This window comes from Engystomops pustulosus, chromosome 4 (genome assembly GCF_040894005.1).
Source record: "Engystomops pustulosus chromosome 4, aEngPut4.maternal, whole genome shotgun sequence".
In the NCBI taxonomy this organism is placed as follows: Eukaryota; Metazoa; Chordata; class Amphibia; order Anura; family Leptodactylidae; genus Engystomops; species Engystomops pustulosus.
The window spans coordinates 167,542,682-167,569,862 of NC_092414.1; the positions used below are offsets into that span (position 1 = coordinate 167,542,682).

Sequence of the window (27,181 nt, forward strand, 5' to 3'; positions counted from 1 at the left end):
GAATATGAACGTCTGATACAAAAGCCCATAATGCTATAAATAAATGAATATAACAATACTCATTAGTCACTAATATGTCATTAGTCACAAAATGGAGCTTAAAAATGGTTGATTTTAGGATTCACAAAATGTTATAAGCTTTCTAAAGTAGGCAGCGTTATAACCAAGATGGCCACCACTGGAAACTACATGTCCCGTGATCCTTTAGTTCTCAGTAACTCCGACTCCCTCTCATGCACTGCTACCAGTGATGATGTAACACATGTTCTTGCTCTGTTACCATAGTAACAATGTGTAATGAGGTGACATCTCACCACAACACTGGCCATACTGAATGCACTGCAACCAACCAACTACAGCCAAAAATAGTGGTGATCACATGACCTGCCCAGACAGGCTGCTTTCCGCCACATGCTTCATCATAAATAAGACATTGTTAAGCAGTGTGTATGTCACTTTTGCTAAATCATTTACACTACAAAATAGGCATACATAATGCCAGTAGCCCACCCAACTCCCTGTTCAAAAAGTGGCAAATGTGGCAGAAAAACTTTGCATATACAGTTTGTTGCTTTAATGAAATTTTTTAAACTCACAAAGGCAAGATTAACCCTTTTTTACATCGAAAAAAGTAAGAGATTGGGAATTCCTGAAAAGCCGAGCACAAACATTGTAAAGCATATACCTTAGTCAAACACACTTTGCATAATCCAGTGTGCACATTTGCTGCACAACACACTCTCATTTACATCTTTTCGTGATATCTCGCGTTCAGTTAAGGACGTATTATAGTAAAACTGGCGAGCGTTCCAAGCAAATTAATAAAACAGTCACAACACAAGATTATTTCCATAATGATCGTCCAAAGTTGACAGGTCAGGAGAAGTAGCAGTCGCTTGTGAAGACATGGTTGTTTCTCTTGACAGGGCAGAGGAAGCGTAACAAAGACCTTGCAGCTATACTGGCATGGCCTGGCTTATTGAAATACTTGTTTTCATGTAGGGTGTTAATGCCAAGTTGGATTTAGATGCACTAGTGATTCCAGTCTTAGAAGCAAATCCTAACCTTCTGCTATCCGCTTATGCAAATTAACCCAAATCTTCCAACTGAGCGTAATAAGCATGCAGGTATGGAGAACAAATGTCTTCTTTTAACTTTTTTCAACTGATATTGGTTAGTTCTAATTCTCTATGTACATGGTAATACAAAACTTTGTGTTCACATCATGATGGATAAGATTGATGTGATCAGTCAGGGCCATTTCTAGGTGAAGGGACAACTCCATCCTACATCTGCTCAATGTTATTCAAGAGTACAAGTTTCTGCATCTTTAAGATGTGGGTGTTATTGGTAATGAAAGCCCAGCACCAGACTCCTTTTCTTTGGTCCTATGAAGCACCCTCAGGGGTGTAACTAGAGGGGTAGCAGCTATAACAGCTGCTATGGAGCACACATAGTCAGGGGACCCTGGCATTTGGGGTATTGGGTGTGTATTGGGAGCATATATGCTGTATGTCTTTATATAGTATTGTATGTAAATGTATGTTTATTTTCTGTATGTGTGTATATATGATGTGTATATGTTCTATATGTGTATGCGTGTGTGATGTTTATATGCTGTGTGGGTGCATATGATAGTATGTATATACTTTATATGTAGTATGTATATACTGTATGTATGTTTATGCTGTGTGATATGTATGTATATAAGTATATAAATGTTTGAATATATGAGTGTATAACTGTGTGTGATGGCAACTCATGTGTGAGCACACAAATATGTATATTTTTTTAAAGGGGATAGGGGGCCCCATTCAGAAAGACATACATACAGTAAAACCGCTTTGAGACAGACACTCGCAAATGCACACATTTTTTTTTTTTTGGGGGGGGGGGTGTCTAGTATATGAAAATAGACCCACTCCATAAAACATAGTGGAGCTAAAATTATCACAGGAAATGAATATGAATGAAAAGGTGGGCCACATGGAGAAGCAGAGACAATCTTCTGGAGAGATTCCAATGAATAAGATGAATTCTATAGATATACTAGAATAAGATTGTGGTGTAAGGCTTGAAATGTATTGGGGAGTATATCTGTGTCTGTACCTGGCCTGAATATGGGACACATTTTGTACCTTTTTAAGATGTTCGAATAAAGAGTTATGTTTTACCGAGGTTATCACCAATTAATTGCACTGAAATCAAGCCTCTTTTTTAACTAATGTGGAATCTTTCAGAATATAAAAGTATAAACCATAGTGATCCTGTCACTGTTCTGCATAACAGGTTAATGACAGCCTGTGGGCCAAAATCCTCACAACGTGTTTCTTGGACCTGAGCAAACCACAAGACTTGGAGCAACCACTGTCAAGCGTGATTGTTATCTGGACTTGGTTTACAGAAGGGGACACTCGGCAGTGTTTGAGTTGACCATAAATGTTTTTGTATACCAAAGTATTCTACAGTAAAATGTAACAGCTAAAGCCTGACTGAAATTACCTGTTAAAACAGAACAATAATATTGAGCACCAAGAAAAAAGGCAAGTCCAAAACTAGACCTCAACACATAATTGAAAAGAGACCTTAAAGGAAATCTACCACTGGACCCAGGGTGAATCGACCTGACCATACTTCCCTCTGGGCTCTGTGCTACTGATGCCAGCACATAATTTGGTCAGGGACAAATACCTATAGTTTAATCAATAAAAGGTTTTTCTGATATATTTAAATGAGGCTTTAGCGTTCCACACACGTCACCAGGCTGATTCCGTGCTCCCCTGATATGTGATTATTCTCACCTGCTTGTTCTGTTCCTCCTCCTGCTGCTGAAAGCTGTTAATGTCACTCGGCTATTGGCACTTCTCGCGCATGTGTCTTCACATAATCTCACACAGCCGCCTCCTCACTGTGGCTTCACAGTCCATTTTATTTACTAAACTATAGGTTTTTTTTCCCTATCCAAACAATGTGCCTTCATCAGTAGTACAGAGCCCACGGGAAGGGGGGTGTGCTCAAGTCAATTTACCCTGGATCTGTAGGTATATTTCCAAGATATGTTCATATGTGAATTCCACAAATCTCAATGAACTGAGCAACATTTTAAAACAAGTGGATTGATAAAAAAATTTTTGAGGATGATAACAAAGACTGATATAGAAAAAGGTGGTTTTATAAGTGGTATTTAGTAACTAATGGAGGTTCTCAGTTTTCCACACATGTTGGCTTCTTTTTTGCTAAATGCATGAAAAGGTAGAATGTAGTTGTTCATGCTTTGCTCTGGAACAACAATAGTTATGACAGATTTTTATCTAGGGCTTATCAGTTGTAAAGGTGACTTTCAAATAAACTTTTATGGCTACCTGGTACCGGAATGAGAGCACAAAACTAAGACACACCAGTCTCCTAGTAATGTAGAATCTCCCAATCTTTATTACAGAGTCATCAGCATAGGGTGCGGGACAAGGAGATAGAATACTGCAATGCTATTGGCCATAATGAATTTTCCAGGATTTTCTCGGAAAAGGTTAATAAATTGTGCACTGTCTTCTCCGAGGCAGAATGCTTATACTAATTGCCCTGAGAAGAAGACTTGGGCAAGCCAAAACATAAGATAAGCAGGTGCTAGAGCAAAAATATAGGACAAGCGTGAAGGACAGACTTGCCTCTCATTAAATGTCAAGTAGAAGCTGGCAGACAAGCAAACAGGTTACATAAAAATGAAGTTTGAATCATGACATAAGCTGGACAGTGCTTGACCCCTGGCATGACCACCGGTTAATACTAAAATGGCTGCTTGATCCAAAATGGCCACTGTTTGGTTCTCTGGGTTCAAAATGGCCACTGTAGAAGAATATATCACTAACATTTAGCACATGGGGCAGAGTTTCTGGGCACGTTAAAATGTGCTCTCACTTTACCCTTTGCCAGTAAAAATCTTCTTTGTTTGCTTTTGTATCCAGAGTGTTTTGCTCTGTTATCTGAATCTCTGGTTTCCCTATCTTTGAAGCTGCAGAGGATTCAATGTACATCTTAGGCTAGGTTCACATGCCGTTTTTAACATACGACTGACGCCTACATTTTATGTATAAAAAACGTGTCTAAACATCTGCTAAGGCGTATCCATTCATGTCTAAAGACATGACAGGTGCCCAAACAGTGTAGGTTTGTTTTCCTGTGCATCTGTATACTATTTTTTTGGTTGAGAAAAACGTGGGCTGCTGTGTTTTTCTTGTCCTTTTGGAAAACGTATGCTAAGCATATACCTTATATACTCGAGTATAAGCCTAGTTTTTCAGCACAAAATTTGTGCTCAAAAACCCTTACTCGGCTTATACTCGAGTCAACTAAAAACAAAGACAAAACTCACCTTTCTGACGTCACCCATAGGAGACAGTCTGAGACAGAAGAGAACCTATGGGGGACGTCGGAAAGATGAGTACAGTGTTATTTTTTTTCCTACTACAGGGGCTGGGCAGGCTGCATGCTACAGGGGTTGGGCAGGCTGTATGCAACAGGGGTTGGGCAGGCTGTATGCTACAGGGGCTGGGACTATATACTGGGAGGCTGTAACCAATGCATTTCCCACCCTCGGCTTATACTCGAGTCAATAGGTTTTCACAGTTTTTTGTGTTGAAATTAGGGGTCTCGGCTTATACTCGGGCCAGCTTATACTCGAGTATATACGGTACCTTTTTTTTAACATTGGTGTCTATGGACGACGTATACATGAAGTGTTACAGTGTATGCATCAATCCGTCACATAAGTTTTCATGCCCAAATTTGGATCTTAAAATTCTTCATCTTGGTAGGGATACATGGTAATGGCTTCAGAAGGTGCAGGAAGCAGAATGGGAAAAAAAGTATTCATTTTAAAAACGTAAAAACTGATGCCAATGTTTTGTCAATTTTTAAATGTGTTTGTTGCATCTGGCGGATGCAAAAAATCAGGATGTGAACCCAGCCTAAATATGAGATCTCTGGCTTCCAATGTTTGGATTTTTTCATAGGAGATCTATTGTACTTTATTGCTTCTGGCCAGAAGCTAGGTCAGTGAACTTAGCTTCCAGTTACTTCCCTTGATAAATCAAAAAAAGGTTCCCAACATCCTATTAAATCTGACTGATGAGGAGGACATCTTGACATTTCGAGAGCATGCTGGTCTGGTTTGCTCCCCATGTGTGATCCATATTACTGAAGAGCAAAGTGGAAGCAAAAGACATTTGATGGGATTAGAGCCAATTAGCTCAGTCATGTTCTTGAATGTAGATCAGTAATTCCAAGAAACCTCCCAGAGAGTGATAATGCTCTCTAACAATCCTTTCTCAAGGTTGCCTTCGATGAAAAGTAAAGGAAGGGATTTAATAACTCCATTAAATTCTGCAGCATTTTCTCTCCCAATATTCAATGGTACCAGCTAGTAATTGTATTGTATGAAAAAAAAATCTCATATTACCTGCTGAGCCTAGAATATAACTTTTGATGTGAGGAATTTCATTCTAGAATTTTTTTTTATATGTTTCATAAAAAAATAAAATTCAATTATAATATAATATATAATGCACTATTCAAACCTATTTAGTATACTTATTACAACGACCTTCTTTGAGATTCTATTTTAATTATTTTTATGTAAAATGTATTTTTATTTTATTCAAACTTCTTATGCTACAACAACATATATTACATACAGTGATGGTTACCGGCAGCAGGTGTACAGCAGTGACGTATATCAATTAACGATATTAGAGAATATAACTGATCAGAGTTGCCATAGTAACTTCTCACCATCTGTTATTAAAGAACTATGGCTGGAATCCGATTGGTCGCTTATTATTTTAATTAAATAATTATACTATTCCCTGCAGCCAGCCATTCGTTTGGCTACTGTATAGGAATGGGATGAAGTGGGTATATTTACATGGGCATTTTCAAAGAAAAAAATCACTCCAATTTTTCTGCTTTTGATGGTGCTGTGGGTAAGGTGCAGATTTAAGCATCCATAACTTCAGTGTAAGAAAAACCTGCACAAATTCTACATAGCATCTGTGTCAAGAGGTTTAACATGCCACTCAATTTTTGTCGCACATTTTTGCGCAATCCATTCTAATGTCTTTCTTTCTATGTGAATGGGGCTGGAGTTTTTTTCAACAATTTTGTGCAGCTTTATAGGCACAATCCAATAGTAAATCAAGCATCAGCATCTGGAAGAAAAACAAATAAGGTGTACACCACGTTTAATTCCTAAGTGTACCAGGATGTACTATAACGTCCTGGTGCTGTAGGGGGTTCATGGATGACACAGCAGGTGTAAGCTATATAAAACAACCCGACCACGGCACCTAACTAATCATCCCATGGACGCAGCCATCATGGATGGCCGATTACCGCCCATGTGAAGTCATCGGAGGGCGGTGATCAGTTGCCATGGTAGCCCACAGTCTCATTGAGACTTGTAGGCTTGCCATGTGTAATGACAGGCTATTAAAAATAAGCATTAAAATTGCTATATACTACAATACAGTAGTATTGCAGTATATAGTATTAACATTCAGACCCTGTAGGGTTAAAGTACCCTGGAAGGTCTAAAATAATGGTAAAAAATGTAAAAAAATATTTAAAAAATGTAAAAAAAAAGTAAAAGTTGATACACCCCCCCTTTCCCTAGATCACATATAAAAATAAACAAACAGTACAAATCATAAACATGATAGGTATCGCCGTTCCCAAAATGCCCGTTCTATCGAAATATAAAAAAGATTATTCCTGACCGTGAATACCATAACGGTAAATAGCACCCAATTGTCTGTTGCCACTTTTTCAAACAGGTCCCAAATAAATATACATTTATACGCCAGCACATACCACAAAAAATAACACCTTACATAGGTCCAGTCACCTAAGTGGGAGAAAGTTACTGGCCTCAGAATTTGGCAAAATGGCAAATATCTTTCATGTCTAAAAGGTTTACATTTTTAAAAATCTTTTAAAACCTAATAAAATCTAAATAAATTTGGTATCCCTGTAATCATACCGATCCAAAAAATAAAGAGAAATTGACATTTGGAGCGAAGAATGAAACCCATACAAGTTCAACAAGAAAACGCCACAAATTTGCTTTTTAATGATGCAAACTCGCAAAAACCCCAATGTGTCAAAAAAGTTGCAAAAATACAACAAAAAGCGGAAGCACCTTGCAGTGATTATTTTTTTATATACAAAGCTCAAAATGTTTCCAACTCTAAAGTTCCCTGCTATTCTTTACCCCCGGCCATCACAATTTAAATGACGGCAGTGGAACTTGAACATTGTGGGAACAGCTACAGCATTTGAGTTATTTCTATTTTCATTCTGAGCCATGTAGGTATTTCTTAATTAGCTGAATTAGCTGATTTATAAGATATATATATATTTATTTTCTTGTATCATGTTGACAGAATTTTGAATGGTGAAATTGCAATGTTTACAATCCTTCTGTGTACAATATTACGAATGCTCATGATTGTACAGATAATTACTATGGAAACCCAATGAAATAACCAGTGGACTTGATAATCAATGTAAAATAAATGAAGTAGAGAGTCAAGGATCTTATAATCAGACAAGTGCACAATTGGAAATGTTCTAAAAGTGTAGGTGGATCAACATAGGCCAGTAGAGGAAGCTTCATCACCAGAATTTCATTCCCAGGATCATCTGATGTTTCTGTTTCTCATTGGTTACTTTGCACTTAACCGTTTTCGTTGTATGGGAAGTGATTACAAATATATCTGCCTGGAATACCTTATTTTATAGTCTAAGGCTTCATGCACACTAAGGTTTGGCCAAGCATAAAGCCATGTGCAGGAGCTCCTCACTCTTCCCTCCTCCATTAAAGCCAACGGCCACCGCAGTAATATGGCATATCCTATAGTTTTCTGTGCAGCCAAAAGGCTCATATAAACGTCTATAGGGGCTGTGATGTAGTTGCAAATTGTGCGGCAGTAACACCGGCCCCCATGTCGCTTTGTTTTTGTCTGTTCACTATACTATTTTTTAATGCTTGCACCCTGATACATTTATTCCAGTGGATCTACACACATGAATGTGTATTTCATTGATCCGTGTTGAGGCTATCGAAAACTCTGTTGCATGTTTACTGCGCCAGGTTTTCATGGGCAAACAGCTTGCGTATGTATTTAGAAGTGCCGGTGCCACATATGTGTCCCCCCTATTGTGTCACGGCTGCACTATTGTTCACACAACACAAATGAGACATAATGGGGCTCATTTACTAAGGGTCCGAATCGCGCACTTTCGTTGGGTTTCCCGAGGATTTCCAATTTGCGCCAAATTCCCCAGAGATTTTGGCGCACGCGATCATATTTTGGTGCATTTGCTCCGGGTTTCATGTGACAGAAATCAGGGGGCGTGGCTGTTGGACAACCCAACGGATTCGGAAAAAACACGGAATTTAAAAAAGAATTTGTGTCACAAGATCAGCACTCCTGCTGGATATCGGGCGCACGGACCTTAGTGAATCCCGGCAGACCCGAATCCTCGTCAGAGAACGCGCCACTGGATGGCAACTGGACCGGGTAAGTAAATGAGCCCCAATGAGACAATGTGAGGAGCTCATTGCCCTCCCTTCCTTGATAATAGAGCTTTGTTGTTATGCAGTTCCTCATCTATAATCTGTCCATCTTGCTAGTAAGATACAATTCAGCAGGGATTTAAGAGTAAAAAGCAAATTGCTAAAAAAGGGAGATGATAATAAGAGCCAATGTAAGGGTAAAAGCAAGCACTTCTTTCTGATATAAGGTGCATTAAAAAGTTTCCTTTCTAGGAAGTTACTTTACCTATTATTTCTTAACCCCTTCACGCTCCGTGACGGATATATCCGCCACGGAGCTGTGAAGGTTGTATGAAGAAGGCTCACGGGCTGAGCCTTCTTCATACAGTGATGGGCTTTGCTGCATATCGCAGCAAAGACCCATCGCTATCACCCGCGGTCGGTGCTTGCACCGATCGCGGGTGTTAACCTCTTCTTTGCCGCCGGCAAAGTCGCCGGCGGCACTTTAAGTTTGGCGGCGCGTGGGCGCCGCCATCTTACCTCCGATCGCCGCTCCCCCGAACGTCATCGGGGGGCGGCGATTGGTTGCCATGGTAGCCTCGGGTCTTCGTTTGACCCGAGGATACATGGCTTCTGTACATGCATTACAATGAGCCTGTGGCTCATTGTAATGTATAGTGTGCAGACAGGGCCGGTTCTAGACAAAGTGGGGCCCTGGGCAAAACTGAAAGTGGGGCCCCAAAATAAAACTATTTTATGACCAGTCACAGTCGGCAAGAGGCTCCCTTTAGTATGGTAATACAAACTGTAATTTTGGAGAATTTTAGTGGTTAGCACTACAGCCTTGCAGTGCTGGTCAAAGAGTTTGTTCTCTCTGTGTCTGCGTGGGTTCCCTCCATGTCCTCCGGTTTCTTCCCACACTACAAAAAATTACTGGTAGGTTGATTAGACTATGAGGTCCATTGGGGAGAGGAACCGATATTTTCTGAAAGCAAACACTTGCCCCATTTTCAAAATTGCATCAAAGATTTTATAGACATAGGCGCTTTCATGCAATTTTGATTCAAACTGAAACATTTTATAAAATATACTTAAAATTTGACTTTGATGGCAAAAAATTTGTTCCAAACAGAAAATATTGACCTTCACATCTCCTAAATGTAATACGTGGACATTTGTACAGTTCACAAATGTGCCCTATTGATATGTTCACATGAATAGATCCACATAATATCACTAAAACTGTAATAACTACATATCTGCTTTTCAGATAGAAATTTTAAGTCACAACCTGCAAAATATAGCAATAAAACTTTTTGAAAGAAGACAACCAGGTGATGCATTTGGCAATTAACATTCAACATTTCCTCTAAAATATGTACAAATCCAGATACTTATATAAAGAAAATCTACTTTCCTAAAACAGTAAGATGTGAGGAGATCATACAGACCCCACACCAATATATTCACCAAAATATGCATATGCATATCCATAACCCAAGCTAATGAGATAATAAAAGTCACTATTAGATGTCGCCATTGTATTATCCGCACAATAACAGAACAGCACAATAACAACAGAACAATAACAGCGCTTCATAAGAATGAGAGTGAGAACCTCATAACATCGGTGTAAATAATGGAGGATGGGGGGAAATATAAACTTTATTCCACAACATGTGGGTGTTTTTGCTGTTACATATAACTTTATGGACATGTTCTGGTTGCGGTGTAGTCACATTAGGCGAAGAGGATCAAACGTTCATTGTATCAGTCAATTTTCCCAACAAAAAAAACTATCACAAAATAAAATGCAATAAGAGAGAAAGTGTGAGAGGGCTTAAAAACATGAATATTAGTTGATTATTATCCCTTCTCAAAATGTGGTAACATATAAAGTGAATATTTCCATTATCTGTGAGGTGCAGCAGCTCTTGTGTGCAGCAAATTCTCCCTGTAGCTGCAGGTTAAGAATCTGGAGGGGGGGGGGGGGACATTTCAGGGGGCTGCATCTCTGTCTCTGTGACACATAGAACCTCACTTCTTTTTTCTTATGAAAGAAGAGAGTCTCCTCATTTATATGAATCTGAATCTGAATTTTGTGTTTCTAAGTGTTAGGAAAACAGAGATATTAACTGTTAAAATGCCGTCAGGAGTGATTTTTATATTTAAAAATGGCACCTGATATTCTCACTTTATACCTGAATATCTCTGGATCCATGGCACCTAGAAACACAATTCAAGATTCATTTGAAAGAAGAGATTCTCCCCTTTCAGGGGGCCCTGGGCAATTGCCCCCTTTGCCTACCCCTAGCGCCGGCCCTGTGTGCAGAAATGCCATATACTGCGATACAGTAGTATTGCAGTATATGGCAGGAGCGATCAGACCATCTAGGGTTAATGTACCCTAGAGGGTCTAAGAAACAGTGGAAAAAAAGAGAAAAAAAAAAGTTTAAAAAATGTAAAAAAATAATAAAATATTAAAAGTTCAAATCACCCCCCTTTCCCTAGAACTGATATAAAATATAATAAATAGTAAAAATCACAGACACATTAGGTATCGCCGCGTCCCAAAATGCCCGATCTATCAAAATATAAAAACGGTTATTGACGGCGGTGACCTCCGGAACGGCAAATGGCGCCCAAATGTCCAAAATGCGACTTTTACACCTTTTTAGATGACATAAAAAATGTAATAAAAAATGATCCAAATGTCGCACAGTCCTCAAAATGGTAGCAATGAGAACGTCGGCTCATTTCGCAAAAAATGACCCCTCACACATCTCCATGCGCCAAAGTATGAAAAAGTTATTAGTGTCAGAAGATGGCAAAAAATTTTTTTTCTTTTTTGTACACATTCGTTTAATTTTTAAAAATTTATTAAAACGCAATAAAACCTATATAAATTTGGTATCACCGCGATCGCACCGAACCAAAGAATAAAGTACAGGTGTTATTTGGAGCGCAGAGTGAAAGTCGTAAAAACTGAGCCCACAAGAACATGACGCACATGCAGTTTTTTTCAATTTTTCCACATTTGGAATTTTTTTGCGGCTTCCCACTACATGGCATGGAATAATAAATAACATCATGGGAAAGTAAAATTTGTTACGCACAAAATAAGCCCTCACACAGCTCTGTACACGGAAACATGAAAAAGATATGGATTTTTGAAGATGGAGAGCGAGAAATCAGCGAAAATACCCTGCGTCCTTAAGGGGTTAAATCCAATTTAGCAGAACTCCCCCATTATAACCACAAATGGGGAGTGACATATTACCACAGCGGGGAACATCTATTACCACCTTGTCTGGTTTCTTGTACTTCTTTATGAGACTTGGGGGCACATGTGTCATTTGTTTTCTCTTGTGTCTTTTTAAAGTTGGCTGAAGTTGCTATACTTATCAGTGCTATGTATCTTTCTTAATTTGCTTAATCTTAATTTTTTACATGTCTGTTCTTTTCTTTGTCTCTGATCTGTGGTTTTTAATTTTTTTTGATAGTATGGCGTATATATGACCGCAAGCTTGCACCCGTACATACGTCCCCCATAGACGGCAATGGCCACACATGCGGCACCGGACCACTCCATACACGGGGAAAATAGAGGACATATCCTATCTTTCCCTGTGCTACGGCGCCGTGGTCCTGTCTTCCCCCGTGTTACGGTGCCATGCGCCATGCATGGGTCATCCCTCCTCCTTTCCATCGCGGCAAACGTATGCCTGCCAGGTATAGGTGCGTGTGAATGCAGCCTTAGCTAGCTGCAATTTTAAAAAGATTTGTCTGAAGCGAAGCAGAATAGATTTGGATTCAATTAGGTGCCTGAAAAAAAGTCTGATTCCAAATCTACAAACCAACAAATAGATTCGCTCATCACTAATGCAACTTTAATGATAGAGCTTTCTGAAAGAGCAGTTGCTACGGTTTTACACTATATACAGTATTCACTGTTGTTCTTACTGACAGAGTATTTACTAAGATTAGTATTCTTTCTATATCGCAACCGGCAGCATTGAAATCCCCCCTCATCCAAGTCCTTTACTTCCCCCGGATAATGATCCTGGATAGGAGAATAGAGGCTAAGTTCATGGCTCCTTTCCACTGAGATTATTTAATGGTAGATGCCGTACCAGGTAAATGAGTCCCAATGAGAACTAAATGGCAGTGACCTTGGCTCAGGATGAACTGCTGGATTTAGATTAGCATAAAGGATACAACTGTTCTCAATTCAGACAAGGTGTTCCTGCAGTTCTCTTTCGGCTGCTTGTCATCATCAGCATAATCCATTGCTCTGCCCATTGGGTTTTCTTTTTTTTTTTTAAGCTTCTGGAGCACCTGTGAATGTGAACAACAGAGGAGAGCACAAAATGAGCTTCACTTGTGAAATACAGGGTATAATTTCAGCACATAACATGACACGTGCACCTGCTGACAATGAATAGCATTATCACATATGCAACTTGTCCATGTTTTTCTCAGAGCTTTTAAAGCGCCAGCACAATAGGAGCTGAATGACTATGCGTTCCAGGCTTGTGGGGAGGATGCCATTTTTTTGTGCCTGTAATAATAACATCTGCAGAATCTATTTTTAAGGAAATTGCTCCACTAAAAGCATTTGCAGCAAAGTACTCCCAGCATCCTCAGCAAGGGATACAAAAGGAACAGGGGAGTGTTACAAATACAGGGTGCAATCCACAAAAAGTGGTTAAAAGCATGGACGGTTTTGATGGGGTTTGCCAGCCCCTTAAAGGTACATGCACTCTACTTCAGTTACTCACACATTATTTGTTTCTTGATGTAGTAAAACCACAGATTTATTGTATTGTTGCCTGTTCATATAGAACCCATCAATAATTATTTTTAGCACGTTTTATTTAAAGCGTAACTCTGATGTTATATTGATTTTAACCAGAATGACATCTGTGGTTCCCCTTCTAAAAATAGATGTGCCTATATTGCACTGCTCGCCCTTTTCTTTCCAGAGTTATGGCATTTTCTGTTTTAAAGATACTTGTCAAAAATCTTTATCACCAGAAATAAAGTGGGTGGAGACTAACCTCTTCATGTGTCTGCCCTGAAGATGAGTCAAAGGTTGCCCTCACTTCCCATGATACCTTGTATCAGTAATTTAGCAGCCAATCCAGTGAGATTCCGACAAGTAAATCCACTGAACACTGCATAATGTATATAGTGCTTAGCCTGCCAACTTAAATCACATGGATGATCATGCAGCATGTAATAAGAAGTAGAAACCAGCAATGTGCCAGCACCAGCCTATGCTGTGTGAGCATTAAGGGTTAATAGCTTCTCTGCACTGTGGAGAAAATGCTAGGAGTAGTAGGTGGGGAAGGGTTGCAGAGGAGTCTATGACATAGTTTGAGGTAAGTAGAGAGACAGAGAAAGATATGTAGAATCACAAAGTGGGATGAAGGGACTGATAGGGAACAGGGGAGATTCTGTGTGGGAGACCCCTGGATTAGCAATTTGGGTTGTATGTACATAATGCATGCACAAAATGCATAAAAACTTCTGTGTAAATGTTAAAATCGGAGCCCAAAAAGAACAAGCATCTTTACGAGCATTCTTGCTCCCCTTTGAACCTTGTCTTGAAGACCTTACAGGGAAGATAGCAAGATTACCAAGTAATGAAAATGTGTACTGTATCCTAGCTATAACTATAGCATTGTTCATATGTTATGAGTGTAATGTGGCCCAAAGGGCCGAATTGCTTGTACTATTATCATATCTGTTAAACTGTGAAAATTTCAATCAAATATTTTTTTTAAAAAAATCAGGGCCAAAATCTACAAAAGAAATGAAAAATCCCTGTTTCTTGCCATGGTAGTGCTATACAATTTTAACCAGTATGTTGACCCAGCTTCTGAAAACTAATGTCTCTATACAGTTAAAAGGAATTCTGACTCGGTTGTCCTCTATTCATGGCATAATTTTCATGTGAGAGTGGAGAGCTATTTCTCTCTTTGCAAAGGGTCTGTTCTGTCTTCCATTACACCTATAACCCACTGATTACTGTAAGTGCTATGCACTGCTTCATTTCTCCTGTGCTGCCACCTTAGTAAAAATTAAACACACACCGATCCCTCATATATTATAGGTGGGAATATGCTAGGAGATTATATGCTAGGAGGATACTGTTACGTTTGTGTCTGAGTCTTCACATTAATAGGTGTTCCTGTGGGTTCCTTCAGTCCGGCAGTGTGAATTATGTTCTAGTGGCTAGCTGTGAATAGAATTCACCACACCCATCTATCTGCAGCCAGGTTCTGGACCAGCAAGTGTAAACACTGTGTGACTGTGAGTGTCTGCTCCTACTACCTGGGACAGAGCCCTGCCTCATTATAAATATCCTGCACGTAGCTCGCTCCTCGCTGGTCAAATTAATTTTTCTAGCTCTGTTATCTGCTGTGCTGTAGTTTACCACTCCTATTTTCCTGATATTTGATCCTTGGCTTGTTTTGAGATTATTCTTTAGTGTTTGCGGTCTTGTTCCCTGTATCCTCTCTTAGTTGTGACCAGGACCCCAGGTCACAACTGAGATCACCATGCTTTTCCATTTGTTTGTCTTGTTACATGTCTGCACAGTAGTCTAGGGAAGGACTGTGTTTGTGGTTACCCTGTATCAATAGGATATGCAGAAGCAAGCAGACAGGGCTGTTAGGGGACTGGAATTAGGGATCACTGTTCTGTCCCCTGAGTCCCCATTACAGATACTGTGAAAGGCTTTTTGCTAAGGAACCCTAGTAACAAGTAGTAAATATCCAAAGTAGAAAGTCCCTTTCATAGAGTTAACTATTATGGATGTATTTTTAAGAAAGCCACCAAATCCTCCCTTATCTCATTTTATTGTTGTTCATCAATCCCTTTTTTTTAATAAATTTATATTTATTGAACATTTACAATGTTTTATTGAAAATTTAGTGAAAATTTAAGTAGTAAACACAGACCTTCATAATTGGCAGATTACAGTAGTTACCAGTCATTAGCATATAACAAACAAGGAATCCAAAAAGAGACAACACAAAAACACATGACATATAAAGGGAGGATGATCTATCAAATTTCATTCTAGACCTTGGACCAATTAATTGCAGAGATAATGCTACATACTCTAATACTTTTGTAATGAAATACAATTTTAGTGCACTGAATTTATCAGTGCTTTTACGACAGTCTGGCATAGAAACACTAAAATAATTGCAATTTGTTGTGCACTGCAAGAAATTGCTATTATTTTTTTTTTCGCCTATGCCATCACCACAGCTTGTGGGCGCGCAGGGGCACGGCCGCCAGCGGAGTGGGCAAGAATGTTGAGTTCCTGTGTACAACCTGCGAACATTGTGCATTGCACAAATTATGTATTACACATTACTAACATTGGAATAGTTTTGCCCAGCCACAAGGCTACCCCACAGATACATTAAAAGGGCCTAAGGGGGGGAGTGGCCTATATCATATGCCGATGCATTATAAATTCCCCCCTGTGTGACTGAGATGGCTGATTTTGTACCCATAAACTGCAAACTCAGTCCTATGAGCAACAGCTCCGTTCTCCGAGAGGGTCATTCGGAAAGCCTGGAGTCTACACAGCTTTTTAGATCATGTTTTTAAAGGCCACCCACCTTCAGAGACAAAATAGTCAAAGTGCATGTGGGCCCGATAAAACAAATACGCCAAAGTTTCATAGGGACTCCTAAACATGGAACCTTTCCATTTATCAATTGTGCACAATGTGGCCATATGCAAAACGGTAACAAGATTTGCCATCCGCAGACAGGGAAAGTAGTTCCCATTACTGGTTATTTTACCTGTGATGCCACATTCATGGCAAAACAGTATCTTTTACATGGGCAAAACAATCCAATACATACATGCTTGTATCTGAAAACATCTGACATCAGATGTAACACATTATTGCTCCATCACTTTAAACAGGCCAATCATACCATAGCCCAGCTTAAATTTCAGGTTTTGGGACAGGTCGGTATTCTGAGAAGGGGAGGAAATGGGATCAAATAGTTCAAAAGAAAAGAAGCTTTCTGGATTCACAAACTATCAGCATTGACACCCCTGGGTCTTAATAGGGAATATGAAGTACAGTTAAACAATCTAAATTTTGTTTTTGCAGATTTGAAAATAATTCTTTTCATCATACTTTACCTGACTATTGAGCTATTTCTTCTCTTTGCCTTCTTTCCTTGTTTTTACGTTTTCTAATTTTCCATTAGTTCCTCTCATTTTAATTTTTTTTGTTTTTTTTTCAAATTTTTCATTTACTTTTTTTCATTAATTTTATTCATTTCATTCATATGGAACTGCATAATTTCTTACACTTACCAGTATGCCCTTATATTTAGGATTTAATCCCTGTTTACTGCTGAATGGAGCACATACAGTTTTATATCTGCTATCCTTTTGACTGCTTTAGTCCAGCTTCTTCATGGCCTTTGTCTACGCCATAGTCTGCAACCTAGATTTTGTTCAATATAGATTTGTAAATTTGATGTTTATGCTGTTGTCATTATCAATTTATGTGATGTCTGATGAAGATCCCTTAGTGCAGTGATGGCGAACCTTTTAGTGACCGAGTGTCCAAACTACAACCAAAACCCACTTATTTATCGCAAAGTACCAACACAGAAATTTATTTTGTGTTTTATACCCCTTGCTGTCACATCTTATATTCATAATTGCACCCTGAGGAAACCAATAAAGCAAAAAAATAAAAGAAATTTGGATGATCTTTGTAGCTTTGCTCCAGGGTCCCATAAACAGGAAGAATTGTCAGGGCTGGAGCAGGAGCTACAATGATAATCCAGATCTGTCCACAACTTCCCACTCCTCCAGTAGTCCCAGGTAGAGCTGTCACGTTAAAATAGCTCTGTGCACAGCAAGTCCTGGGCTGTCTGGGACTGCAGGGAGATACCTGGAGTCATCTCTGGTGATGGCCTGAGTGCCCACAGAAAGGGCTCCGAGTGCCACCTCTGGCACCAGTGCCATAGGTTCGCCACCACTGCCTTAGTGGATCAAAACATCACACTTTTTGGATTGCTTAATGCTGTAATTAAAAATTCCTGGCTATATTTTGCATAAACGGAGAGCTGAATGACTTAAGCCATATTTTCACAGCCCCTAAGACTTCTATGTGAAAGCTGAGCCAAAAACATGGCAAGAGTAGGACCTTGTCTGAGTTTTTTCTTAGGGACACTGAGAAATGGGGCTGAAGAATCCTCAGTTGTGTGTATGAGCCCATAGAAATACATGGAGCCATGAGACAGCCCCAAAAAACCTCAGCCGTATCAACTGAAGAAGCAACGATCATATTCATGTGGCCTAATAGTGAACAGAATAACTAGAAAGAACACACTATCACTTACTTAATAATTATGCCATATAGCTCAATATCATTAACAAATTGATGTAAAACTAAGAAATACAGTTGGCATTCTATTTGCAAAGTGAATTCCAAATAAAGCTATAATATTTTCCATGTATATTCTGACTTGTAAAGTCGTGTTTACCTACAAGACAACCAAAAACATTCTGTAAATTAAATGGTTTCAAAGACTTTGACTTAATTCTTGAAGTCAAAGCATTAAGAGACAGCTTTTCTGTTCTTAAAGATAGTAGAAGGCAGCATTTAGAGACAATAATCTACTATAACTGTTTTCCTATGGCAAATAACCAAAACTAGAATGCAAAAGTGAGGGATACAAGACCTTGACATCAGGGCCGCTTTAAGATGTCAATGGGCCCTAGGCAAAGATCCAATTAGTGTCTCCTTACGTCCCTTGTAATACATACTATATGGCAAAGGAGCATCCATCAAGGCATGAACCATACAGCACACACAAATTGTTTATGTCTCCAACAGAGAATTGGTTTGTGCAAATGTCTCCATTCTCTTTTTAACATTTCAGAACTTATAAAGCAGAGGTCACTAGACTTCCATGACATCAGAAAAGCTTAAATACCAACTATGACAAGACATCAACAAATCAAGCTCCATCACCCTTCAGACTCTTCATCTTTTCAGGGCAAATACCCTTTAAGAAGAAGCCATGTTATTGTCATCTTTTATCCTGGACTTTTATATAATCTGCTGTTTCATCATCTACAGTATATTTAGAAACACCACATTCTTTGTAGAAGAATTAATTTCTGCATATTTTTATTTAGATTTACAATTTCTTGTTGGTACATATTTTATTGGGAATTCTGGGATTCATCTATAGATGACATCCTGGATCAGTTTCTTTGGTTTTCAAGCATTGTTCTGTAAGATGGTTTGACATTCTGGTTGTCCTTCTTGAACTTGAGGACTGCCGGTCTGAGAAAATAGTATGGTCCCCAAGTGGAATATCTGATTTGCAGAGCCAGTACTTATCACCCTGGGGAGGCAAAGAGTTTGCCTGAGAATGAATAGCTTCAGGGGGTATATAATTGTCTATGGTCTACACCTATACTATGATTACTCTTTGCCCCCTCAGTGCACAATAATCTGTATCGTAATTTCATATTCATGACTGAATCTTCACCTTCTTAATATAATACTTACCAGAGACATGATCACATTATAGTTAGATCAGCTGGACACATTGCTTTAATTTATCGAATTGATTTAATCTAATTCTTACTACAGGCAGTTGAGCAGAGGACGCGTCTGCTGCTCGTGACCTTCAAAGGTCTCCAGTCTTCAGTGGTCAGAGGAGCAAGAACAGTGATTTATCTGCTGAATGCTACTACCATGCACTTCTACCTACTGCAAACAGAGAGTATGGCCTGTAAGTGTTTTTACGGCTAAGATCAAAAAATCACATCTACTGGTTAAAGAGATGAAGCGGGAAGTATCTAAGTGGCATAGAAGGAATTATAGAGATGCAATAGTAGCCTTGTCCAAACCCCTAGTCCATCAAGATTTTCACATGCACAAGAACCATCTGGATGTACTCAACTACTCTTAAAATGTGCAAAGAATAGAGATGAGCGAACATGCTCGTCCGAGCTTGATGCTCGGTCGAGCATTAGGGTACTCGAAACTGCTCGTTGCTCGGACGAATACTTCGCCCGCTCGAGAAAATGGCAGCTCCCGCCGTTTTGCTTTTTGGCGGCCAGAAACAGAGCCAATCACAAGCCAGGAGACTCTGCACTCCACCCAGCATGATGTGGTACCCTTACACGTCGATAGCAGTGGTTGGCTGGCCAGATCAGGTGACCCTGGGATAGACTAGCCGCTGCCCGCGCTGCTCGGATCATTCTGTGTCTGGATGCCGCTAGGGAGAGAGCTGCTGCTGGTCAGGGAAAGCGTTAGGGTGTTCTATTAGCTTACTGTTAGGCAGGAGTGATTCTCAAAGAACCCAACAGCCCTTCTTAGGGCTACAATAACGTTCTACTTTTTTTATTTTAATTTGCATCTAGTACCATTTTGTGAGGAATTAGCAGGGGGACTTGCTACCGTTGTGTTTAGCTCTTAGTGGCACACATATCCATAGCAAAGACCGAAGTGGGAAAATTTAGTAGGGGTTGGATTTCAATTAGGCACTAACTCAGTGTCATCTCATCTGGCATAGTAGTGTGCTTTGATACTTGGCTAGAAAATAGCCATAGGAGAATACAAAGAGCTTACTTACGCATACAGTAGCGTTCTATATATTTGATTTCTGGTTGATCTGCTGGTGGCTGTACTTTCTGCAGTGCATGTACTAGCCAATTCTGAGCAATTTGTAGTGAGACTTGCGACCGCTGTGTTCTGCGCTTAGTGACGCACATATCCATAGCAAAGACCGAAGTGGGAAAATTTAGTAGGGGTTGGATTTCAATTAGGCACTAACTCAGTGTCATCTCATCTGGCATAGTAGTGTGCTTTGATACTTGGCTAGAAAATAGCCATAGCAATAGGATAGCATTGTTTGGTTTTAAAAACTCAAAAAAAAAAAAACACACAAAAAAAAAAAAAAACACAAAAAAAAACAAAAAAAAGTAAAAAAAAAAATAAAGTTATAACTCTCATTTTAAAAATGTTTAACCCGAGGGCTAGGGGTAGAGGACGAGGGCGGGGACGTGGGCGTCCAACTACTGCAGGGGTCAGAGGCCGTGGTCCTGGGCGGGGTGAGACACCACCTGCTGATGAGGGAGCAGGGGAACGCCGCAGAGCTACACTCCCTAGGTTCATGTCTGAAGTTACTGGGACTCGTGGTAGAGCACTGTTGAGGCCAGAACAGTGCGAACAGGTGATGTCGTGGATTGCTGACAATGCTTCGAGCAATTTGTCCACCACCAGTCAGTCTTCCACGCAGTCCACCCATGTCACCGAAATCGCCACTCCTCCAGCTCCTGCACCTCAGCCTCCTCCCCCCCAGTCTGCCCCCTCCCAGGAAAATTTGGCATTTGAACCGGCATACTCTGAGGAACTGTTTTCTGGACCCTTCCCACAGTCACAAACCACTTGTCCGGTTGCTGCTGAGCAATTTTCCGATGCCCAGGTTTTCCAACAGTCACAGTCTGTGGGTGATGATGACCTTCTTGACGTAGTGGAAGTGTGTAAAGAGGTGTCCGACGATGAGGAGACACGGTTGTCAGACAGTGGGGAAGTTGTTGTCAGGGCAGGAAGTCCGAGGGGGGAGCAGACTGAGGGATCGGAGGATGATGAGGTGACAGACCCAAGCTGGGTTGAGAGGCCGGGTGAACACAGTGCTTCTGAGACGGAGGAGAGTCCTCGACCAGAACAGGTTGGAAGAGGCAGTGGTGGGGCCAGACGGAGAGGCAGGGCCAGAGCTGGTGCATCAGCGCCAAATGTGTCAACTAGTGAAGCTCCCGTGGCGAGGGCTCCTGCGGCGAGGGCTAGATCTTCAGAAGTCTGGAGGTTCTTTAAGGAAACACCGGACTACTAGCTTAACTACCACCAGTATGCGCAGGCATATGAATGCTAAACACCCCACTCAGTGGCAACAAGCCCGTTCACCTCCGGCCGTGCACACCACTGCTCCTTCCCCTGTGTCAGCTGCTAGTCAGCCCCCTGCCCAGGACCCTGCCACAAAAACCCCATCGTCGCCTCCACGATCCTCCACAGCATCCACCAGCGTTCAGCTCTCCATACCCCAGACGCTGGAGCGGAAACGCAAATATAGTGCAACCCACCCGCACGCCCAAGCCCTTAATGTGCACATCTCCAGATTGCTTAGCCTGGAGATGCTGCCCTATAGGCTAGTAGAGACCGAGGCCTTTCGCAACCTCATGGCGGCGGCCGCCCCTCGGTATTCGGTCCCCAGCCGCCACTACTTTTCCCGATGTGCCGTCCCAGCCCTGCACCAGCACGTGTCAGACAACATCATCCGTGCCCTGACCAACGCCGTTTCTGACAAGGTCCACCTGACCACGGACACGTGGACGAGTGCTGCCGGGCAGGGCCACTATATATCGCTGACGGCACATTGGGTTAACTTGGTGGAGGCTGGGACCGAGTCTGACACTGGGGCTGCTCATATACTGCCGACGCCGAGGATTGCGGGGCCTACCTCGGTCCAGGTGTTTCAGGCCTACTATGCCTCCTCCTCCTCCCACCCCTCCTCCACCTCCTCCTCCGAACTACCATCCGTGGGCACGGCGCCATCAGTCGGTAGCTCTAGGCACAGCAGCAGTGCCGTCGCTAAGCGACAGCAGGCGGTGCTCAAACTGCTGAGCCTAGGCGACAAAAGGCACACCGCCCAAGAGCTATTACAGGGCATCACGGCGCAGACTGATCTGTGGCTGGCACCGCTGAACCTCAAGCCGGGAATGGTTGTGTGTGACAACGGCCGTAACCTGGTGGCGGCTCTGCAACTCGGCAGACTGACACATGTGCCATGCCTGGCCCATGTGTTAAATCTGATAGTTCAGCGTTTCCTCAAGACATACCCCAATCTGTCTGATTTGCTCACGAAGGTGCGCCGCATCTGTGCGCATTTCAGGAAGTCCAGCCCAGATGCTGCCACTCTCAGGGCAGCGCAGCGCCGCCTCCAACTGCCCGCTCACCGACTGTTGTGCGACGTGCCCACGAGGTGGAATTCAACACTGACCATGTTATCCAGAGTTTACCAGCAGCGCAGAGCGATTGTAGACTGCCAGATGTCAACTTCCACCAGAACTGGTAGTCAGGTCAGTCAGCTTCCTCAAGTCTACAATGAGGAGTGGACGTGGATGTCTGATATCTGTCAGGTGCTGAGTAACTTTGAGGAGTCAACACAGATGGTCAGTGGCGATGCCGCCATCATCAGCCTCACCATCCCGCTGCTTGGCCTGTTGAAAAACTCTCTGGTCAGCATGAAGTCGGAAGCTTTGCGCTCGTCACAAGAGACAGGGGAAGAATATTCCCTTGTTGATAGCCAAAGCACCCTCAGGTCTGTTTCTCAGCGCATATCGGAGGAGGTGGAGGTGGAGGAGGATGAGGAGGAAGAGGAGGAGAATGTTGGTGAGACACAAGAGGGGACCATTGTTGAGTCCTTTACTGTTCAGCGTGTATGGGCAGAAGAAGAGGAGTTGGAGGAGGAGGAAATGGACAGTCAGGCCAGTGAGGGGAGTGAATTCTTACGCGTTGGTACTCTGGCGCATATGGCAGATTTCATGCTAGGCTGCCTATCCCGTGACCCTCGCGTTCAAAGAATTTATTCCAGCACCGATTACTGGGTGTTCACTCTCCTGGACCCACGGTACAAGCAAAATCTTTCCACTCTCATCCCTGCAGAGGAAAGGAGTGTGAGAATGCATGAATACCAGCAGGCCCTGGTGCACAAGCTGAAACAGTATTTCCCTTCTGACAGCGCTAGCGGCAGAGTGCGTAGTTCTGCGGGACAAGTAGCGAGGGAGAGTAGGCGAGCAGGCAGCTTGTCCAGCACTGGCAAGGGTACGCTTTACAAGGCTTTTGCCAGCTTTATGTCACCCCAGCAAGACACTGTCACCTGTCCCCAGTCTCGGCAGAGTAGGGCTGATCTTTACAGAAAGATGGTGAGGGAGTACGTAGCTGACCATACCATCGTCCTAAATGATCACACAGCTCCCTACAACTACTGGGTTTCAAAGCTGGACATGTGGCACGAACTGGCGCTGTACGCCTTGGAGGTTCTTGCCTGCCCTGCCGCTAGCGTCTTGTCCGAGCGGGTTTTCAGTGCAGCTGGTGGCATCATCACCGATAAGCGTACACGCCTGTCGACTGACAGCGCTGACAGGCTGACGCTTATTAAAATGAATAAAGGCTGGATTTCTCAGAATTTCCAATCTCCACCAGGTGAAGGAAGCTCAACCTGAATAATTGATCCACTCCTCCTCCTCCTCATTTTCCTCCTTCTCCTCCTCTTTGTACAGTAAAGCAGAGGAAAATGGCTATTTTTTGACAGGGCCCACTGGCTCTTGCTATAGTACTTCATGCATTTAATTTTTCTGGAGGGCCACCTACCCGGTCCTCTGTTTGAAACAATTTTTGTGAGTGCCACATACAGGCACTCAATCTATTCCATTTTACTGCAGGGCCACCTACCTGCTCCTCTGGTTTGAAACATTTTTGGGACTGCCACATACAGGCACTCAATCTATTCCATTTTACTGGAGGGCCACCTACCTGCTCCTCTGGTTTGAAAAATGTTTGGGACTGCCACATACAGGCACTATCCAAATTAAATTGTCTCCATAGCAGCCTCCACACGTTGTCTCCATTGCTACCTCCAAAAGTCGTCCATATAGCTGCCTCCATACATCGTCCCTTTATCAAACGAGGTGTGTCAGGCAGAAATTTGGGTTGTTTTCATGGATTCCACATCAAAGTTGTTAACTTTGTCGCCACCCTGCTGTGTTATCCACAAAATATACTGGCAAACTTTTACCATTTAGGGATATTATTTCAGCGCTTCTTGCGCATCTGTTTACATTCCCCTCACCCGGCATATCCTAAACTTATAAGAACGCTACTACACTTGATCTTATACAAAAGGTTCTTAGAAGTGCTGTTTGGGGAGTAGCCTAGAGACAGGGGCTTGAATTGGCGAAAGCTCGCCTGGCAGCGGAGCGCCAGCTCCATGCGCATCATGCGCTTCTTGCGCATCTGTTTACATTCCCCTCACCCGGCATATCCTAAACTTATAAGAACGCTACTACACTTGATCTTATACAAAAGGTTCTTAGAAGTGCTGTTTGGGGAGTAGCCTAGAGACAGGGGCTTGAATTGGCGAAAGCTCGCCTGGCAGCGGAGCGCCAGCTCCATGCGCATCATGCGCTTCTTGCGCATCTGTTTACATTCCCCTCACCCGGCATATCCTAAACTTATAAGAACGCTACTACACTTGATCTTATACAAAAGGTTCTTAGAAGTGCTGTTTGGGGAGTAGCCTAGAGACAGGGGCTTGAATTGGCGAAAGCTCGCCTGGCAGCGGAGCGCCAGCTCCATGCGCATCATGCGCTTCTTGCGCATCTGTTTACATTCCCCTCACCCGCCATATCCCAAACTTATAAGAACGCTACTACACTTAACTTGGTGCAGGCTGGGACCGAGTCTGACCCTGGGGCTGGTCATATACTGCCGACGCAGAGAATTGCGGGGCCTACCTCGGTCCAGGTCTCAAAGGCCTACTATACCTCCTCCCACCCCTCCTCCACCTCCTCCTCCTCCGAATTACCATCCGTGGGCATGGCGCCATCAGTCGGTAGCTCTAGGCACAGCAGCAGTGCCGTCGCTAAGCGACAGCAGGCGGTGCTGAAACTGCTGAGCCTAGGCGATAAAAGGCACACCGCCCAAGAGCTATTACAGGGCATTCCACATCAAAGTTGTTAACTTTGTCGCCACCCTGCTGTGTAATCCACAAAATATACTTGCAAACTTTTACCATTTAGGGATATTATTTCAGCGCTTCTTGCGCATCTGTTTACATTCCCCTCACCCGCCATATCCTAAACTTATAAGAACGCTACTACACTTGATCTTATACAAAAGGTTCTTAGAAGTGCTGTTTGGGGAGTAGCCTAGAGACAGGGGCTTGGATTGGCAAAAGCTCGCCTGGCTGCAGAGCGCCAGCTCCATCCCAAGATCCAACTAACATAGTTGCAGCACCTTTAATCTACTACTAGTTCACTGCCTCCATAATAATAATAATAATAATCTTTATTTATATAGCGTCATCATATTCTGTAGCGCTTTACAAATCATAGGAAACAAATACAAATGTAATGTAACAGAGCACAACATTTGTATGGAACAACAGGAGTGAGGTCCCTGCTCGCCAGAGCTTACGGTTTATGAAGATGATGGGGTAACACGAGGTAAAAGAATATTTAATGGTCAAGCCATTCTTCTTAGGGAATAGAAAAAAATATAATAAATGGAATTGCTGTCGCTTGAACCACTCAGCCGTCATCTTATATACCAGGTCCAGAGTGAATGGGACTGCAGAGAAGTCTGGTGCCTGTTGGTTGCTGGATAACAGATGGGAGGACGACACAGGACGGGTTAGTAGAAGAGTTAAAACTTCATGCAGTTAATGAGTGTTATAGGCTTGCCTAAAGAAATGGGTTTTAAGAGCACGTTTGAAACTTTGGAGGTTAGGTATTAGTCTGATAGTCCAGGGCAGAGCATTCCATAGAATTGGTGCAGCTCTAGAGAAGTCTTGGAGACGCGAGTGGGAGGTCCGCACTAGGGTAGAGGTTAATCTAAGATCACTGGCGGATCTAAGAGCACGGGTTGGGCGATAGACTGAGATAAGAGAGGAGAGGTAGGGGGGTGCAGCATTATACAGAGCTTTATGGATGAGGGTTATTATTATTTTAAACTGTATTCGAAAGGAGACTGGCAGCCAGTGCAGCGACTGGCATGAACTGTAAGCATACATGGTCCCCTTATCAAACGAGCTGTGTCAGGCAGAATTTTGGGTTGTTTTCATGGCTTCCATGTTAACTTTGTCGCCACCCTGCTGTGTAATCCACAAAATATACTGGCAAACTTTTATCATGTACCGATATTATTTGAGCGCTTCTTGCTCACCTCCTTTGGTTCCTCTCTGACACCCATTGGTTTGAAGCCTGAGTCCAATTAGGGTATGTCGCCATGCCACTCTCTAGCCTGCTGCCGCTGCCTCTGCCTCTGCATGCCGTCCCCTATAGTGTCAGGGTCAATTATTGGATGTTTTACATGCTATCTAGCTTCATTCTGTCACTCTGTCATGGCCATGCTGTTGCCCATAATTTCGGCATAATGGTGCGATTAAGCAGCCTCAGAGGCATCCATGCATGCTGCCCCTGCTGTTTCCTGTCCATTTCCGTGGTGTTTCCATCCTTTTCTGAGGTTCCCAGGTGTTTGGCCAAGCTTCCCTGTGCAGAGCCTTGGTCCCCTTGAAAAATGCTCGAGTCTCCCATTGACTTCAATGGGGTTCGTTATTCGAGACGAGCACTCGAGCATCGGGAAAAGTTCGTCTCGAATAACGAGTACCCGAGCATTTTAGTGTTCGCTCATCTCTAGCAAAGAACATATTTAACAGGTGTTTTATCTCCTGCAGAAAACCCCAGTATGGGCAGTTTTGGGAGGATATTAAACACAAATAAATACTTACCACTTTGGCTGTCCCTAGCTCACATTCATTCTGCACATAAAGTATA

At 42.2% G+C, this 27,181-nt stretch overlaps 1 long non-coding RNA gene across 2 annotated transcripts in view; it reads right to left on the reverse strand.

Annotated features, from left to right (window-relative positions):
- Positions 1-471: 471 nt before the first annotated feature.
- LOC140125695 (uncharacterized) overlaps positions 472-27,181 on the reverse strand; it is a 93,413-nt gene continuing 66,703 nt past the window's right edge. The window contains exons 4-5 of one of the 2 annotated variants that reach the window (XR_011854695.1): positions 12,770-12,889; positions 472-764 (exon numbers count right to left, since the gene is read on the reverse strand). This is a non-coding gene — a long non-coding RNA (uncharacterized lncRNA). Of the gene's footprint in view, positions 765-12,769; positions 12,890-27,181 lie in introns of those variants that run through there. The other variant, XR_011854696.1, reaches the window with a different exon arrangement.